Below are 12328 nucleotides of genomic sequence, written 5' to 3' on the forward strand. Positions count from 1 at the left end.
ATGTCCCAGTTTAGGCAACCCAAGAGAAAGAAAATTCTCCTGCTCTCAATTTTATATAGCAATATAGGGGAAGAATATCATTGGGTCATGATCTACCATGAGACTGACTACGGTTCCCAGGGTCACAGTGTTCTGTGATGGCCCAACTTAGGTCATAGTGAATCCGAATGATTCACTGGAGTGAATCTGGAACTGGATTCCTGGAGTTCCCTGCACCATCAGTACAGCAGCCCTAGAGGAAGTGACTACTTCGGTAGACCAACCCTGATCTCCTTAAAAGCAGAGCCTTGTGCTAGGAAACGGTAATGGAAAATTCTTACAATGAGGCTATATTAGTTCAATATTAAATTCCTCTCCTCTCTTTTTAAGATGGCTTAAAGTTTCTTAAGAGTAAAAGGTGTGATATAATATTAACAACAGTAATAACAAAAACAACAAATGGCTACCAACGACAGCACTATTACGATGTGCTGTTCCAAGTGCCAACATGTCAGGCACTGTTCCAAGCACTTTATATGATTGTTACCTAACTGATCATCTCATGAGCACTAATCTCCACTGGGCCACTTACTGCTACCCAGCCATCTACCCACATTTCCCTAGTTTATTCCTACCTCTCAGATAACTGTTTTACGCCTTCATGGCTTTCCTCAATCTCTCCATCCCTCCCATCTTTACTCAGTTGATGAGCTTGCTTGTTATTTTACTAAGAGAAAAAAAGGAGCCCTACTTGGGTGCTGAATCGCCTGCATCCCCTCCTCTATACTGAGGGACTTACCTCTGTCAGTTATTTCTTCTCCCTAGGGCATCATCAAATTTTCCCTTTCCCCTTTCCATTTCTATCAGCATACAAGTCTGCTATAATTTCTCCCATCTCAAAAAAAATCTCAAAAAAATCTCTTGTGACCTTATATCCCAGACTAATGACTACCCCACTTCTCTACTCTCCCTGATGGAGCAAAAATGCTGGTGGAGTTATCTACACTTGCTGTCTCCAATTACTTTCCTTCCTTTCTCTCTGGAACCCTCTGCAGTTAGTCTTTGGCTCCCACTGCTCCATCAATGATTAAATCTCTGTCCCCATCTTGTTTGGTTAGCCAGCAGAACTGGACAAAGCTGATCATTCTCTTCTCCTTGAAAACACATTTTTCATCTTGTTTCTAAAATAATCTTCAGTTTTACTCCTACATCACAGCTGTTCTTTTTGAGTCTCCTTTGCTGGTTGCTCCTCTTCCCTTTAACCCTTGTATTTTGGAATATCTCAGTCTGATATTCTCAATATCTCAATATTCTCAATATTCTCTGATATATTCGATCTCTGTTTGATCTCATGGATTTAAATACATGTATAAACCAATGACTTTTTAATTTATTTTCCTCACTTATAAGTGTAGGCATCGATGGCCTTTTAATTTGTATATCTAACTTTGATCTCTTCCTTGAATTTGAGACAAATATCTCCTTCAATATCTCTACTTGTATGACAATAGGAGTCTCAAAGTCAATACAATCAGTTCTGCTATAACACGTATTTTGAAATTGTGGGTTTGTTTCCACATGATTGATACACCAGGGAATAATTTCGGCATGACACTAATCTTGCTTTTGCTTATGTGCAACGTCGTCTGTGAGAAATATTAGGTAAATGCATAAAACCGCAATCAGCTGAGCCCACAGGAACACCCAAAGTGCACACATGCACACAACGTCTACCAGCTACCTTAGCTCACATTGTGTTTTACCTTACCTTCACTTTTGTGAACTTTTCTATCTTTGAAAACACTTATTCGACATCCCAAACACCTAAGTATCCTGGCTCAAAAATGTCAAGCAGTGCCTGCCAAGGAGCAGTATTTAAGTATTCAAGAGAAGCTTTGAAATAATAACTTAAAAAAAAAATTTTAATGTTGATTTATTTTGAGAGAGACAGAGAGAGAGCACAAATGGGAGAGGAGCAGAGAGAGACAGAGAGAGAGAGAGAGAGAGAGAGAGAGAGAATCCCAAGCAGGCTCCATGCTGAGCTTGGAGCCCAACACAGGGCTGGATCCTACAACCCTGAGATCAGGACCTGAGCTGGAATCAAGAGTCAGACACAACTGCCTGAGACACCCAGACATCCCTAATGTGTTTTTTAAAAAATGAAAGAAGGGGGCGCCTGGGTGGCTCAGTCACTTAAGTGTCCAACTTCAGCTCAGGTCACAATCTCACGGTTCGTGAGTTCAAGCCCCGCGTCAGGCTCTGGGCTGATGGCTCAGAGCCTGGAGCCTGCTTCCGATTCTGTGTCTCCCTCTCTCTCTGCCCGTCCCCCATTCATGCTCTGTCTCTCTCTGTCTCAAAAATAAATAAAACCTTAACAAAAATTAAAAAAAAATAAAAAATGAAAGAAGACTGGTATTTTTTTGCTTTGCAGAGTATCATGTTAACTGATACTCATGCAGATAGGAAGAAACTGTCTGCTCCCTTGCATGATTCTGTAGTAACGACATATCTCAGCAAGGACACAATTCTGAAATGCACGAGTTTCTGTTAACACAGTGTCGTGTGAAACAAGGATTGTATGTGACATGTCTTGTTAAATAGGCAGAAAGGAATTCACATTACAGACTGTGACAGACAATGCCATAAAAGTAAAATCTTCAAAAGTCTATGGCCGGAACAACTTTGAGTACTGTGAAGTCAATCAGAACATGGCCTAAAGACACGGACGAAAGGGAAAGATGGTTGAACATAGGGGTTAAAGATCAAACAGCGAAAAACATTTGCTCAAACTTATCAGTAAGGCTTTCTTTTACCAGAATTTCCTCTTACCTAGAATTTCACTCCTAATTCCTCAAGTCACAGTATTCTCTATCTGCCTTTTTTACTCTTTTCATCTTAATAAAATGTATTGCCATTAGACATTATACACAGTATTTTACATATTTTTTAGTTTGTTTCCTATCAAGCTGTGGAAGTTTTAAAACATGGCTGTGAATTCTTTGGCACTTTTCTCATAGAGAAGTAGGGTCTATGACCCACTCTTTGAATCTTGGGAGGCCTGGCAAGAATGACTTCTGAAGCAAGGTCCCAAAAGGCCACTAGCTTCTGCCTTGCTCACTGGAACCTGCTCTTGGAGCCTGAGTGCCCTCAGATAGTCATGCTGTGAGGATGCCATGGTTAAACTGAGACATTGTATGGAATGCCAGGGGAGGGTGTCAGCCAGGCCTGGTTTTTGAGACGTGCTAGATCAGGCGCTCAGAGTCTAATGGAAAGATGAATGTACAAGTAATTATGATAAATAATTACAATTCAGTGTGAAAGATGCTACAGTGACTTATTTCCAGATGGGGGAAATGAGAGGAGAGAGTCATTAATTTTTACTACAGAACTGTAAGTGAGGGCTCAGAGAAGAGATGATGTTTGAGCTGCCTTTCAGGATAAGAAGGTATTTGCCAGGTGGATGATGAGAGAATTGGACTCTTGGCTTCCTCTTCTTTCCAACACTCAAATGGCTTTGAGGGCAAGGAAGGTCCATCCTTTCTGACAACAGGAATCAACCAACAGTCGACTGGAAGCCTAAACCGAGCTATATAATGAGTACTGGGATTAGTATCTTGGTACTACAGAAACAGAACCAGCAGGTTTAGGCAAGGCTGTAGATGGAGATCAGCAAAGCATTTCCCTTTTCTGGGCCTGATTTTGCATCTGTAAAAGACAGGGGTTAGACAAAAAAGTGCAAAATTGGTCATTCTCTCTTGTCAATTCTGTGATTCTAGCTCCTTCCTACCTCTGATCCTCTCGAGGGTAAACAGTCTCCATTCCCTCAAGTGTTCCTCACATTATATGCTTCCCAAGACCTTTAACCACACATGTGTCTCCCTTTGCATGGATTCTGCTTTGTAAAAGTCTGCTTTAAAATGCCCCCTTTTGGGGGTACCTGGGTGGCTCAGTCGGTTAAGCATCTGACTCTTGACCTCTACCCTTGATCTCTGCTAGGGTCATGATCTCACAGTTCAGAGCCCCACATCAGGCTCTGTGCTGGGCAAGGAGCCTGCTTGGGATTCTCTCTCTCTCTCTTTCTCCCTCTCTCTCTCTCTGCCCCTCCCTGTTTGCGAGCACTTGAGTGCACTCTCTCTGTCTCTCTCAAAATAAATAAACAAACTGTAAAAATAAAAAAAAGCCCGCTTTTGTACTAGATACACTAGATATTGTGCTTCGATTGGAGAAGGCACATCTTCATCAGCTGTTTTCCAGTCACAACAAAGGTTCAAGGCTTATTTTTCATCAACTTTTAATTAATTCACCCATGTACCATGTAACGTGAGCTTACGCAACTGACTGAACCTAAATGTAGGACTTGACATTCATTCATGTTAAATTTATCTTTGTATTCCTAGAAGCATCTAGCGTAGTTGGTCAATAAATACTTGTTGAATTGATTTTCGTTTTGCATTTTGTTTTAGGCTGTCAACACAACAAAAGCTTTCTGAATTTTTATTGTTTTTATGTTCAATAACCCTTAAGCTTTTCTACATTATTAAAAATTTTTTTTTAAATGTTTATTTTTGAGAGACAGACAGAGCATGAGCAGGGGAGGGGCGGAGAGACAGGGAGACCTAGAATCTGAACCAGCCTCCAGGCTCTGAGCTGTCCGCACGGAGCCCAGTGCAGGACTTAAACTCAGGAACCACCAGATCATGCTGAGCCGAAGTCAGAGGCTTAACCTACTGAGCCACCAAGGTGCCCCAAGGTTTTCTACTTTAAAAAGTAATTTGAGATGTGTTAGCAAGACAACAGGCCCAAGTGGAGTCCCTATACTAAGCCCTGAGTCATCAAACCGAGAAGTAACTCTCCCATTAATAAAACCTTAAACCAGTCAATCAGGAGTCGTCTGATCAGCAGGAGTTAGGTAATCTGCCCGATAGACCCCTGCCCTTCCCTAAAGAAAAGTGCATCAACGAACCCACGTTTTGCCTAGTAGAACTTCCTTGTTTCTGCTCCCTTCTGGCTATAAAAGTCTTTCATTCTGTACAGCTTCTTGGAGCTCCTTTCTTTCTGCCAGATGGATGCTTCCTGATTCAAATCAATATTTGCTCAAATAGACTCTTAAAATTTTTTAATGTGCCTCAATTTATATTTTACCAAAGGAGAATCTTGATGCTGCATTTTTGGTGAACTATGTGCTTTCTGTAAATCAAAGAAACCTTTTCGTATCCATACTGAATGGAAAAGATGTTTATCGGGTGTTTGCTACCAGCCTTCTCCATTAACGAGTAAGATGTGTCCTGCTAACAACGATGCTAACCATGTGAAGATCACAAAGCACGCCGAAAGCAAAAAATGACCAAGTTCTGAATGTGTAGATTTAAAAAACTTTATAAATAAGGGCACCTGGGTGGCTTAGTCAGTTAAGCATCCGACTCTGATTTCGGCTCAGATCATGATCTCATGGTCACATGATCTCGTGCGAGTTCAAGGCCCACATTGGACTCTGCACTGACAGCTTGAGATTCTCTTTCCTTCTCCTTCTTTCCTTTTCTTTCTGTCCCTCTCCTGCTTCCTTGCATGTGCACACGCACTATCTCTCTGTGTCTCTCAAAATACATAAACTTAAAACAATTACAAATAATAATAGTCCTTTCGAGGAAGGATTCACAGGTGCAAATACTCCATGGAGTGAGAGATGTGAAATTTCTGAACTTCCCTGTCAGTTACTCTCTGGCCCAGGACTCTGTTGATATAAAATAGGCTCGAATCTGAAATTTCAAATCAGGCCCATTGCTTTTTGTAAAGGATTTTAGAAGTTGTCCTGAATCAAATTGTTCAAGACAGTTTCTATGACCTTAGGGGGAAAAGATCCTCAGATACAACAGGAGCAGAATGGAAAACGTTAAGATCCAGAGGCCTATTCTTCCTCGTTGGTCCTGAGTGTTCTTTTTGCTCCAGAAGCTGTGCCCTTGCTCCCAAGGTCCCATCTCAAAGAAGTTACTGGATACCTTCCCCTCCTCTTTGACAGATAGGGGGTAAGAAGGGGTGGAACCAAGAGGGACAAAGGACTCTAATGATTGTATTTTCCAGCAATTTTTTCTTTTAATTCTGTGCTTTTTAAAAACTGCAGGAGTGACTGCATGTAAATAGACCCTTCTAATGGATGTCTGGTTACCATTGACTTTTTTCAGGTTTAATCCATTAAGTGCCTTCCATAGAAAAAGGACACAATGCCCCACAATGCACAGGGTCAACCATAAGAAATAAAACACAACCTGAATGGGGCAGTGCAAGAAGAGAAATCCAAACAGCCTCAGACGGTAAAGGGCTCTTTGTAATTTCTTTTTTTTTTTTTTTTTTTTTTCAGAATGGAAGCTAAATCAGGAGCCTGATGCTTGTGCTAATCTTTTTTCTTTCCTTTTTCTCTTCTCCCTCAGGAAGGAAGCCATTCAGGCGACAAGCAGGCTCTTATCCCTGGCTTCTTATCATTTACCAGAGGAGCCTGTGCTGGAAATGAGATTCAGAGCCACGACCAGGAAAGGCTGCTTCCTTAATTGAGTGCCTCCCTTTTGAAGTCCTGTGTCTCCCTGGCAAAGCCTGGAGCTGCCTGGGTCCCCCTGGCCAAGATCACTCGTGTGTAATCTCTCGCACACCAGAGGCAGATGCTCCACGACATGGAGCTTTTTTGAAAGGCCTTTAATGAGATTTCTCAGTCCTCCACGTGGCTGGCAGGCGAAGGGAGGAAGTTTTCAGAAAAGCCTCTGATCAAAGGGTTCAAGATTTTCAGCATTCAGGGGCTTTCCTGCCAGATATACCGGTCCAGGATCTGCAATTCTGGGGGCATGCTCAGCACTCTGAGAGTGTTCACTCTCCTGCCCCTTCCCCTGCTTCCCTGCCCTGTCCCCATAGGCTTAAGGACCACTTCTCTCCAGGTTCCTTCCATTCATGGAAATTGAAATTTGTATTCTTTGAGATTTCTTTATTTATTTGGGGCTATTTGGAGACACATGCGGTCGTCAGGAGCTCTAGTAGAATGTTCAAAAGCTGAAGCAAACACCCCATTTGGAGTTGACTTGGGGCAAGGGGCTATTTTAAAAAATCAGCCAAGCTCACGTGAATTTGGAGTTAATTAAGCTCTGAGTCCAAATATCGTCTGTAAATGAGGGCAATACCAGACATCAGGACAAGATCGTCATGGGAATTAGATAATGTAAAATGTGAGAAGCCGCTAGCACGAATGTCCTGAAGGTCTAAGAAATGTTTATTATGATTTTATTTCTATCCCTGTGGGAAGGAGAACCCTTAGCCAACCGACAGACTGTCTAAGCCTAATACAGAGTGACAACATTAAGGCAAAAGAGTCAAGGCTTTGTCAGCTGTTGTAACACAATCACACATGGCTGGAGAAAGTAGATTTTTTTCAGTCACATGAGCGCTGTCCTCAGTCTCGGTCACACCTTGCCCATGCCATATCGCTTCCCCCTTTTTTCCCCTTTGATGTTGTCCCCACACTCAGCAAAACCCCGAACCAGACCAACCTCATTGTGTGGGGATTTTCCCTTCTGGCCCAGATGCTGAGTTTTACAGAGAAATCCTGCTGCTCAGATCATGGGTTCCGACAGCAGTCGGGGACGTCTCTCAATGTCCCCAATTCACAATGCAAAGAATTCACGCTGCCCAGGTCCTCTCCACCTTCCTCCCACCTTCTCAGCAGATGACCGGGTCTTACTGAGCAAACGGAGGCCACCCGGCAAATATCCCTCAGCCTGCGGCTCCTCTCGCTCTACAGTTAGCTGCACTTACATTCATCTCTCTTCCTTTTCTGTCTACAGCACTGGATACATCTTTTCCCCCTTGTGCTCAGGGTTCCATCTCTGGCATCCTACCCTTGATGAGGCTTCTTAAATTCACCGAACCGCATTCCTCGCTCTCTCTCTCTGTCCCACATACGCCCCTCCCTCTGGATCCCTTTCACTCCTGCTTCTGCCTTACTCTCTCTCCTTCCCTTGAGGTCAAGCATCCCTAACGTCAGCTCCATTCTCACTGCACAGTCACTCCTGCGGCCGGGCTCCATCCTCTGTCCCTCCCCTCTCCCGTGAGTCCACCTTGCTGCTAAGTTGAACAGGCTCTTTCCAGGAGCTGTGTTATTGATTTGGCTGCAGCATTTTCTGTTAACTTCCCGGCAGCACTCCATGCTGGTTTCCATGACAGCACTCCATCCTGGTTCTCCTGCCTCCCCAGTCACACCTCAGCCTCCTTTGTGGGTGGCACGTCCCTGGTTTACCGGTCCCTTACACATGAACGGTTCCTCCCTGGGTTCTAGCCTCAGCCTTCTCTTCCCTCCACGCATTCTCCCTGGTTATCTGATCCTTGTCCCTGGCTTTAATACCACCTCGCTCCAACCCAGGTCACCTCCTAAGGTCTAAAGGCACATAACTGCCTATCAGACATGTCTGCTTAGATGTCCCACAGGCACCTCAAAATCAAGATCTTGTCACCAATTCTCACATCCTCTTACCTAAACCCACTCTCATCTCCGGTATCAAATTACTCACCAAAGACGGTTGATTCCACTCCTTAATTTTCTCTCAGATGTTTCTGCAGCTCTCCATCCCACAGATACTACTTAGTTCAGGAGCCTCTTTTCCAGTCTAGATCACGGCAACAGCCCAAAACCCATGTCTCTGTCTCCAGTCCTGTGCACCCCAATCCATCTCCCACATTGCTATCAGAGACAGTCTTCTCAAACCAGATTTAATTGACCCCTTTTGGGTCCTTGATGACCTTCTTCTCTAAAAACCCAAAGAGGTGGGTCCCTGCAACTGAGATAGGATCCTAACCCTCCCTGGCTGCAGGTGACTGGATCAAGGGACACATGTGATCCAAGCTGATCCAATCAGATTCTCCTAAGAATTTACAGCGAGGTCCCGGAAGATTCTAAACCTTCCAGTCAGCACTTACATTAAATGTATGTTCTCTATGTGATTTAAATTTTCTTCTCTATCCTTTTCTGTGTTTTCTAAAGTAAAACAAAGAAAACACAAGAAAGAAATTTAAAAACCTTTTTGCTGGTTTTAAAATTAAAAGTCTCTGATTTGGTCTCCATATTCTCAAGTCAATTCTTACTTGATTGCTTACTTATGTTAACCATAAACAACATTATTTATTTATGTTGTCTAGACAGTATCAGGTCATAGGAATTGAGGAATTCTTCCCATTAAATCTCTTTCTTTCTTTCTTTCTTTCTTTCTTTCTTTCTTTCTTTCTTTCCCTCTTTCCCGTGGTTCTCTTGTTAAATCTTTGAGCTTCCAGGGGGTAGTGGTAGAGGCTGATTAAAAGTCTGTCTTTGGAGGCAAACAGATGGCCAAACTAGCTTTACTACCAACAGGGTGGTGACAAGCTACTTAACGTGTTTGTGTCTCAGTTTTTCCTGTGTAAAATAGGATAGTGATGCCAATGTCACGGGGTTGTGGTCAAGTTTAAATGGCACTGTGTACATAGAGGGCTTGACACAGATTAAGTGTGCAGTAAGCAATATTACAATAAATGTATTCGGTCAGCTTGCTGGGAGCCCCATCATTCTTTATCCCCTCCTCCTGTTCCTCAATCTTAGCTCTAACAGTTTTCAGAATGGGGACTCTGACGCCTGGGTATGGAAATTACCCGTCTTTCCCTGGCCATCCTGGGCCTGGGCAGAGAACGAGGTTAGAACTTGAGTGTTCCAGGAAGTGGCTTACAATCCTAGACTAACATCCCGAGGAGAACATCCCAAGAAGAGCCATCCCAAGTATGGCCCTACATGATGGACCTCTCCATTACCCCTCTACCCAACCTCTTACCCCCTTCTTACTGGTTTACTACCTTCCAATCACAGTGTCCTTATTCACTCTTCTCCATACCCACCATGAATGTCCCTGCCCCAAGGCCTTCACCCCTGTAGTTTCCCCTAACTGGCAAGTCCTTCTTCTATGGTCTTACCTGGCTGGCCCTGGTCTTCATTTAGTTTTCTGCCTAAATATTAGTCAGACCTTCCTTGGACACTATCTGGAAGAGCTCTCCTTCCCCAGGTCATCTCTGCTACCCAACTTTACATTCACACAGCACTTATTGTTATCTATACTACTATTATCTTACTTATTTGTATATAGGCTAATGAGAATAGAATCTTTGAATTGTTCTTTGTGAGTGCCTGGCAGGATGCCTGAAATATAACAGACTTTTGATAAATACTTGTAGCATCTAAATAAAGTGATAGAGCAACTATAAGACAAACATGTAAGCAATATAAGTAATTAGATAAAAATACATGAGCTTGGGGGCTTGGGAGAAATGATGGGTTTGTACTGATAAAAAGAAACCAGAAGGATCATCCAACAATAGGACATGTCAAGGGAAACGTTGTGTAGCCTAGAATGACTCAGATAAGTATAGGTGACAGTTAAGGAGACTGACTTGACTAGAGCAGAACTGCTCTCTTGAAGACTAAAAAGGGGTGAAGAGATAGTGATGGTGGTGGTGGCTGTGGCTGTGAACTCAGACTGCCATGTAGGGCTGTGTGTGTTGTGCACCACACAAGATGTATCATTCACATTGGGAAGTTTTCAGACATTATTTCTGCTGCTTTTTCTCTCCTCCCTTTCTGGTACTCCCATTATGCATATGTTGGTGCACTTAAGGGTGTGTCACATTTCTCTGAGGCTCTATCAATTTTTCTGCATTCTAGTTTTTCTCTTTTTGGATTGAATAATCTCTGTCCATTTAAGTTCAAGTTTGCTGATTCTTTATTCTCCCAGCTCAAATCAACCTGAGAATTTACACTTAGTTCTTTTTGAATAGTTTCTGTCTCTTTATTAATATTTTGTATTTGATGAGACATAGGCATCCTTCTTTAAATGTGGTTTCCTTCAGCTCTTTGAATATCCATATAATAGTTGTTTTGAAATCTCTATTAGATTCAACATCTGGGTTCTATCAAAGGCAATTCTTGTTGTCTGCTTTTTTTTTCCCCCCTATGTACAGGTTATACTTTCCTCTTTCTTTGCCTGTCTTATAATTTTCTGTTGAAGACTGGATATTTTAGGTTCTGTATTATAGCAACTTTGGATCCTGATTCCCTTCCCTCATCTCTGGGGATCATTTCTGTAATTTGCTGTTTTACTTATTTAGTGACTTGGCTGGACTATTTGAGTGAAGTCTGTTCCCTCTCTGTTTCACCCTCTGTTGATGTTGCTCTTCAGAGAGTGAAGACAGGTGTGTACACAATCGCCCTGGAATGACGGTGCTTTTGGTGGGGATCTCTGTCTCTTTCTCTGATCTCCCTCTGAAGATGCCTGCCTCATTTGGTATCATACTCAGCTATAAAGGTCCACTGTCTACCGGTTGATTGATGTATTCTTTCCCAACAGTGCTCAGTGTGTAAATTATTCAGCATTCTGATCCAATAAAATTTGGGCCCTTTGGCACGGGTAGTTTTTGAGGTTTGTTCTAGTCCCGGGAACGCTCTTTTTAGCTGTCTCTTTCCTTGGTCCTCTGGTGAACTACGTGATCTATGGTTTAGCTTGTTGCTCTTAATTTAAAGGAGCTATTGTTTCCAAGAGCACACTTAAAGCTGGACTTTCCTATACTTCGTTCCTTTAGAAAGTCAACTTCTTTGGGAAGAACATTGCAGCTTCCTTTTCTTGAGGACTTTGTCCCTGGTCAAAATCTCAAAGCCACTATACTGGGTGCTGGGTGGGGTGACAGCCTCCAGTCTTCTCAGCTTGCCTCTTCTGGGGTAGAACCTCTGCCGTAGGAGCGAGTTGGGTTGTGGACGATCAGGTCCCAGGATTCCTGACCTTCCATGCGGCAGGTACAGCCCCTCCTGTGAGCGGCAGCTGGGTTGCAGAAGATAGCCCTCACCTTCTCAGCTGCCCTCACCAGGCATGTAGCCTCTTCCACTCAGAGCTGGAGGAGATAAGAAATGATAAGCTGGTGGCCTGCTTCTCCTGGTGAGATATGGTTAACCCCTAACCGAGAGCTGAGGGGAGAGGGAGCCCCATCTTGTTGGCCCTACCTGCCCAGAGTGTTGTTTCCATCCAGTTGAGCTACAGAGGAAGTGGGGATGGTAGTGGAGGTGAAGAAAGTGGGTTGCGGTTCAAATACTATAGGATCTTTCTGTTTTGAAATAGGATTTTAGTACATTTTCTTGAATACAGTTTTCTTCAACTGCCATATGCCCTGAGGACAACTTCCAGAGACTTGAAGTGCTATTGTTGTTGTTTCAATAGTTTTTACCCGTTTGTTTGTCTCTCTGGAGCAGGGGTTGGTGGGGCTCCTCCGGCTGCCATCCCAAAGTGATGGACCTCATTCCCACTGTAGATAT

At 43.2% G+C, this 12328-nt stretch overlaps 1 long non-coding RNA gene across 1 annotated transcript; it reads left to right on the plus strand.

The window, feature by feature from the left end:
- The first annotated feature begins 216 nt into the window (after window positions 1–216).
- LOC122481583 lies at window positions 217–8988 on the plus strand. The gene is made up of 3 exons (XR_006296892.1): window positions 217–302; window positions 6159–6287; window positions 6405–8988. It is a non-coding gene; the product is annotated as an uncharacterized LOC122481583 (long non-coding RNA).
- The last annotated feature ends 3340 nt before the right edge of the window (window positions 8989–12328 follow it).

Source organism: Prionailurus bengalensis, chromosome C1, assembly GCF_016509475.1.
Source record: "Prionailurus bengalensis isolate Pbe53 chromosome C1, Fcat_Pben_1.1_paternal_pri, whole genome shotgun sequence".
NCBI classification, from domain to species: domain Eukaryota; kingdom Metazoa; phylum Chordata; class Mammalia; order Carnivora; family Felidae; genus Prionailurus; species Prionailurus bengalensis.